Source organism: Scylla paramamosain, chromosome 28 (genome assembly GCF_035594125.1).
Source record: "Scylla paramamosain isolate STU-SP2022 chromosome 28, ASM3559412v1, whole genome shotgun sequence".
Taxonomy (NCBI): Eukaryota; Metazoa; Arthropoda; class Malacostraca; order Decapoda; family Portunidae; genus Scylla; species Scylla paramamosain.
This window is the reverse complement of record NC_087178.1, coordinates 15072251-15079750: the sequence shown is the minus strand read 5'-3', so window position 1 is coordinate 15079750 and position 7500 is coordinate 15072251. Positions and strand designations below refer to the sequence as shown.

The window sequence follows — 7500 nt, the reverse complement described above, 5'->3', positions numbered from 1 at the left end:
TGATATGTAGAACCTTACACATTTCTATATTGAATCTCATCTGCCATTTTTCTGGCCAGCTTGTTAGTTTATTGAGGTCACACTGCAGTTCCTGCCATTGTGACACTGACGTTACTTTATTTGTTATTTTGGTATCGCCTGCAAATTTACTTATTTTGCAGTTGATCCCTTCATCAATATCATTAATGTATATTATAAAAAGTACTGGTCCTAATACAGAGCCTTGAGGAACGCCACTATTTACCTTATGTCAATCTGACTCTTTTCCACTAATTATAACACGCTGTTTTCTGTCAGAGAGCCAGTCTCTCAGCCATTTCATGATGTTTCCGTCTATGCCGTGAGCTTTTACTTTACTGATGAGTCTCCTATGGGGAACAGTGTCGAAAGCTTCCTGGAAATCAAGGTAGATAATATCAACTGCTTTTGTCTCGTCATACGAGTTAAATATTTTATAAAAGAAGTCTAGTAAGTGTCAGGCAGGAACGTTTAGTTCTGAAACCGTGTTGCGAATCTTTTACGATTTTATTTTCTTCTAAATAGAAGGAGGAGGAGGAGGAGGAGGAGGAGGAGGAGGAGGAGAAGTGGTAGAAAGGGGAGAAGGAGGAGAAGGGGAAGGAGAAAGAGAAGGAGAAGGAGAAAGAAAAGGAAAAGGAAAAGGAGAAGGAAAAGGAGAAGGAGAAGAAGGAGAAGGAGAAGGAGGAGGATGAGAAGGAGAAGCGAGAAGGAGAAAGAAAAGGAGAAGGAAAAGGAAAAGGAGAAGGAGAAGGAGCAGCACCAGCAAACAAGAGTCAATAGAGAAGGAAAGAAAAAAATATATAGCTGTGTTTGTGAAAATAAGATATAACGTGCGGAAAAAAAAAAAAACGCACAAAAGACAATTAATGAAACTCTTTAACGGAAAGAGGCCGCGGGGAGTAGCTTCCAAAACAATAACCTCAGACGACTCGAGGGGAAGAAAAGTTGGGAAAATAATCCAGACTTCGGTTTTTCTTCCTTCCCAGCAATCTCCTCAGGCGAAATGGAAGGGGACAGGGGAGAGGGACGGAAAGGGGGGTATCAGGGGGAATGTAGGGAGGGGAATGTGGTGGGGAAGGGGAAGCAGCAAAGTTTTTAAAGGTTTAATATAAAATCATCCTCCCATTTTCTGCAGGAAGTGACGTAAGGAAGTTTGGTTTCCATCATTATTTTTCTTTTTATACTTTATTTGTGGAAGAGAGAGAGAGAGAGAGAGAGAGAGAGAGAGAGAGAGAGAGAGAGAGAGAGAGGGGGTGCGGGGATCACCAAGACGAGACACTGTACTGCTCCTAATGCATCGGGAACGTGACACCAGAGAGAGAGAGAGAGAGAGAGAGAGAGAGAGAGAGAGAGAGAGAGAGAGAGAGAGAGAGAGAGAGAGAGAGAGAGAGAGAGAGAGGTAAAAGACATCGAAAACATTGCGTAACACGGCCTCGAGCTACAACCAGCGATCGTCTGGGATGAAGGGAATCACGTAGAGCAGAGTGAAAACAAACAAGACAGAGAGAACAACTTGGCAACATCTCTAGTCTAAGTTAACGAGGCAACATTAACCCTGACTACAACTAGTTCTCCTTATACTTGGAAGGCCAACAAAACCACGCATTCTGACAGTGGCAATAAATCTGAACCTTTTCTTTGTAAATGACTTCAAGGCATTTGTTACTTCATCTGACCGGCAACAGACGATTTTGCTGACCAGAAATTAAAATACAAGTTTTACTATTTAAACTGCTCCCATCTCTCCTTTTTCTTTACTCATTCACTGTTATTTGATACATCTTTCCTTCATTATCTATTCATTAACATTTTTTCCTCGTTCTCTAACCACCTCCAAGCATTATACTGGCTAGATATTGCAGATTTTACGCTTTTTCATCCCTTTCTTTCTTGCAAGTGTCCACAAAGATTTCATGCATTGATTTTAGTGTTGTGAGGTGTTGCACATCAAAGTTAAATTGTAAAAATGTGGTCGAAATTCGTACTATACTTGTGATATTGTTAGACGCCACTGACAGAAAGAGTAGAGTAATTCAATCTATTTATCATCTATGGTTTTATTTCCTCTTAAGTTAAGTGTCATATTGTCATTAGCGGTGAAGAGGCAATATCTCGCTGGCTATATCCTTGAAGCCACGTGTGGAAGTAATGTTTTCCGAGAGTATTATATGAGAGGTAATGTTTTAGAAGGCTCGTTAAGATGCAGGTTATAATGAAAGGACTAAGATTGTTTTCACGATGATGTTTAAGATAACAATACTGTGTGTGTCGTGATGAAACGCGCGAGAATGTTTTAAGGAAATGTTTTAAAAAGGTCATTTAAGTTGTGATGAGAGGAGTAAGAATGTTTTTGAGGTGATGTCTGAGAATGATTACAGTGTGTGGTAATGAAACGCATAAGATTATTTTTTGAGGAAGTTAAGAAGGGATTATTTAAGAGCGTATGTTAATGAAGGATACAAGACAGTGAATTAACATCTGCCAGGTAACGTTCAAGAATTAATCCGTACAAAGTCAGAGGTAACGTTTGCATGTCCAGCGTTTGAGGGGGAATATTTGTCAGGTATAGTTTGTTTCAGTAACGCTTGAGGGGAAACGTTTGTCAGATACAGTTTGCTTCAGTTTATCAGGGAAACGTTTGTCAGGTACAGTTTGCTTCAGTTTGTCAGGGTAACGTTTGTCAGGTACAGTTTGCTTCAGTTTGTCAGGGTAACGTTTGCTTCTCCTCTGTTGCTGTAAGGCCTCGATGGTTTATGAGTCTGTCCATCAACCTGAACACTCAGCAGGGCGTGAATTACTAGGCGTGCCCGGTTGTCGCTCCCCACTGCGCGACAGGAGACATCAGTGGCTTTCCTTGCTGATCACATGGAATTTCGTGCAAGTGAATTGACGTGCACCTGGAAATTCGTACACGTGGAATTTCGTGCACCTGGAATTTCGTGCACCTGGAATTTCGTGCACCTGGAATTTCGTGCACGTGGAATTTCGTGTGCCTGGAATTTCGTGCATGTGTTATTTCGTGCACCTGGGGTTTCGTGTATATGGAATTTCGTGCACGTGGAATTTCGCGCACCTGGAATTTCATGCACATGGAATTTCGTGCACCTGGAATTCGTGCACCTGGAATTTCGTACACGTGGAATTTCGTGCACGTGGAATTTCGCGCACCTGGAATTTCATGCACATGGAATTTCGTGCACCTGGAATTCGTGCACCTGGAATTTCGTACACGTGGAATTTCGTGTGCCTGGAATTTCGTGCATGTGTTATTTCGTGCACATGGAGTTTCGTGTATATGGAATTTCGTGCACGTGGAATTTCGTGGACCTGGAATTTCGTGCACCTGGAATTTCATGCACCTGGAAGTTCGTGCACCTGGAATTTCGTACACGTGGAATTTCGTGCACATGGAGTTTCGTGCACGTGGAATTTTGTACACCTGGAATTTCGTGCACGTGGAATTTTGTACACCTGGAATTTCGTGCACGTGGGTTTATACATACCTAGGTTTACGTGCACGTGAGTTTACGCACACATAGGTTTACGTGCACATGGGTCTACGTATGTGAATTTCATCTCACTCACTCACCTCACTCCCCATTATTTCGTCCCACTCACCATCTTCTCGCACTGATCATCTCGTCCCAGTCGCCAGTTAGTCATAAACTCTCTCCCTGCTCACCCTTCCCTCGTCCCACTCACCGTCTCCACTCAACTCGTCCCAATCACCAATTAGTCCCATCATCTCTTCCCAGTCACCCTTCCCTCGCTACTCACCATCACTACTTATCATCTCGTTTCATTCACCATCTGTCCCCACTCATTATTCTCACCACCACTACCTCCTCATTCCACTCTCTCTCTCCACTCCTCTCATCCCGTCACATCCTCCCGTCGCATTCCCCTCTCATCCTCCAAGCCATACTTCTCCGCCAGTAGGTATTTTCCTCCTTCGTACCTCTATTGGATAAAGAAAAAAAAGCTACCCTTCTGTTTTTCGTCGCTGCGTCCCCCCTCCCTACTTTTTTTTCCCCATTTTTTTTTTATCTATCTCTAATGCTCATCTCTCCTCGTCGACTCGTCAAAGAGCGACGCCGCGAAAACAACCCGGCGACGTTCTTTGATGGAGTGATCTGACCAATTTCCTGGAGATTGGCTTGTACCTTGCCACGCGCCGCGGCAACAGCCCCCGCCTACAGGACTGAACGGGACTTTCTGATGAGGTGAGGGAGTGGGGCCTTTCCTTTTGTCTTGTTCCCATTTATTTATTTATTTTTTTTTTTGGGGGGTGGAGAGAGAGAGAGAGAGAGAGAGAGAGAGAGAGAGAGAGAGAGAGAGAGAGAGAGTGTGTGTGTGTGTGTGTGTGTGTGTGTGTGTGTGTGTGTGTGTGTGTGTGTGTGTGTGTGCGTGCGTACATACACACACACACACACACACACACACACACACACACAGAGAGAGAGAGAGAGAGAGAGAGAGAGAGAGAGAGAGAGAGAGAGAGAGAGAGAGAGAGAGAGAGAGAGGAGGCTGGCAAAAGGGTAAAGGAGGGACAGAGGGATACAGAGAAACGTATAAAAAAAAAGCCAAAAAAGAAAAAAAAAGAATAGAAAAATCTGAAAAAAACATGTAAAAAGCTAAAGAACAGAAAAAGAGAAAATATACAAAAAACGAAAGGGAAGGGCAGGGGGGAGAGAGAGAGAGAGAGAGAGAGAGAGAGAGAGAGAGAGAGAGAGAGAGAGAGAGAGAGAGAGAGAGAGAGAGAGAGACATACATGGGGGAGACTAAATTAAACAGAAGGTCATAAAATACTCCCATCCACCCCCTTCTTCTCCCCTTCCCTTCCTCCGCCACCAACCCTCCCACCGCCTCCTCTCCCCCACCTTCCCCTCCGCCACTTCCCTGACAGCGCTGTATATCCACGGCTGACAATTACATTTCCACGCGCGGCATCGTTTTTTTACCATTTTTCCCGAGAATCATGGTTATTCCGGCGAAAAATATCAATTGTCTTTTTCCTCGGAGGTCCCTTGTACGCGGAACCTGGCGGGAAAAGTCACCATTAGCCTGCATTTACTTTTTTTTTTTTTTAACGCGAGTGTAACGCTGCAGGTAAGTCCTCTGTGGATTCTTGGCACGGTAACTTCCACGAAAACTCCAGGATCTGAGCTTTTCCTCCCTCAATTTCGTTCGTTTTTTTTTTTTTTTTTTTTTTTGATACGAAGGTGCACTTAAAGTATCTGACATTTCTCTCTTCCAGTGTAAGGGAAGTAGTTTGACCCTGACAGAGACCAGAGTTCAAAGTGCGTATGAGTGAGTGGATGGGTGTGTCAGTGTGAGTGGGTGGGTGGGTGGGAGGTGCGGGAGGCGGTGCGGGAATGACTGCGAGGAAAGGAACTGTGAGAATTTGATTGGCCGTGACACGAGGTGAAGTGACGTGCCGTGGTAAGTGGCTGTGATTGGCTGGCGTGGCTGTCCCTCCGCACAGTACGAGCAAAAAAGAGAAGTAAAGAGAGAGATAAGACACTACCTCAAGTAAAATATAAGGACCAAAGAAAGACCGACATTGAAAAGACTGGGAGAGGAAAGAGGAAAATGAAGTGAGGAAAATAAAGTTCATCCTTCAAAGTTCTTTTCTTTTATGCCTGGGTGGGTGAAGGAGTGGAAAGGGACAACTAACAGACATTTTTTTCTGAATCTATTTATACCCTTGTTCTGCCTCTCTTGTACATAAAAGATAAAATAAAATGAAGGCAGTACAAAGGACAAGGAGGGAAAGTACGCCAGTAATATTCGGGAAGACTGTAAAGCGAAGAGTGTGAAGAAAAAAAGAACGAGGAAATCTAAAAATATTCAAGCAGGAGAGTGAAGATGAATAGAAATAAGAAGAAAAGAAAAAGAAAAGAGGAAAAGGAGAAAAATATAAAAGAAGAGAGAGAGAGAGAGAGAGAGAGAGAGAGAGAGAGAGAGAGAGAGAGAGAGAGAGAGAGAGAGAGAGAGGCACGAAAAGGAGGAGAAAAGTCCCTCAGCTCCATCAGGGTGCGAAGGTGTGTGACTGACACCGCTGACTGATTGACACCGGGAATCGAGTCGCAGCAAGGGCAAGGCAAGGACAGGTTGATATAAAAGAAAATAGTAACTAATTGGCTCATTTGTTGGAATCAAAGGGAGGAGCTGAAAAACACTGCGTTAGCACCTCCCCACACCTACTTCCCCACTCACAGCGTTCCAACACATCTGCGCCATTCCTTTCCAGCGCTCCTCCACACCTGCTCTGCCCAGGCCTTCCATCCCAGCAGTCTTTCACACCTGCCTACACACCTACGTTGTATTTTCTTGTATATACATTCTAGATCAATAGTATGTCCTATGTGATAATATATTTATACTTGCTAATCACGATTTTTTTTTATTAGATTTACGGGCCGATTTCACGGTCGCTTGGTAACGTTCCCAAGCAAGAGCTTTACCAACTTGGTAACAAGCATTACCAACACCTCGATCCGATTTCATAGTCGTTGTTTTCGTGGTTTCGGTGATTCCCAACCTGGTAACGATCATAACAAAACGAATACCTCTGATTCGGTAATGTTGGTATGCCGGAGCCCCCTTATTAGACAAAATGAGTCAATTCATGACAAAAGAACTGACCACGCCAGCACTAAAAGAGAGAGAAAGAAAAGGATGGAAAATTGAAATACATCACACTGGCGCCTTCAACACGCCATATCCATCTACTGCAAACATTTGTGATTTAAATTCTTCCCTTTGAATATTTGTCTTACGTTCGCCGAACTCTGCGTTATGCCAACCAGGCACATAATAAATAATCTATTTCTCTCTTCGTCAGTGCTGTACACATTCAATGTTAGAAATATTTCGGGTTTTATGTGAACAGCCCTATTCTATTAATTTTGAGACAGTGATTATTTATTTCTCAGCAAAAATATGTTTTTTTTTTTTCAGTCATGATTTACCCATTAAAATTAAATTAATAAACTGAATTAATCTAAACTTAGCCTAACGGAAGCCCTCTGATGGCAATAGTAATGTTATTTCAATATCATCTAATATTTCTCTTCGATGACAAATTCCATACACCCAATGCGTATGTAAGGATTATTACAGTTTTCAACCAAGGAGACGTAGCAGATCAATTAAGGGTGACAACTACCTGTCACCTGAGTTCACGCCGCCATCCAAATTCTTCTTAAATTTTATCGTATTACTATTATCGCTTACAAAATGTTATTGTACTGTTAAATGATTCTAATATACAATTTAGGAAGTAATACATGTACAAGAGGATAAGACATTTGCAAGAAATAAATGCATTGGTAAATCCCATTGGGGAGGCCCAGCAGCTCCCAAGCCAGAGTTACCAAAGGTTCCAGTTTCTGGTAAGGATCAAAACAAACAACGCCGCGAAAAACGTCTGTGAAATCGGATTTGTTGTTGGTAGTGGGCATCACCACTCATTGGTGA

The 7500-nt window shown here is 43.0% G+C and overlaps 2 long non-coding RNA genes across 3 annotated transcripts in view; one reads left to right on the top strand and one right to left on the bottom strand.

Moving 5' to 3' along the window:
- Positions 1–7500, top strand: part of LOC135114990 (uncharacterized) — a 68408-nt gene that overhangs the window by 12379 nt on the left and 48529 nt on the right. The window lies entirely within an intron of this gene.
- The window catches only part of LOC135114989 (uncharacterized), a 91477-nt gene that overhangs the window by 82675 nt on the left and 1302 nt on the right, over positions 1–7500 (bottom strand). The gene's annotated exons all lie outside the window — the stretch shown is intronic.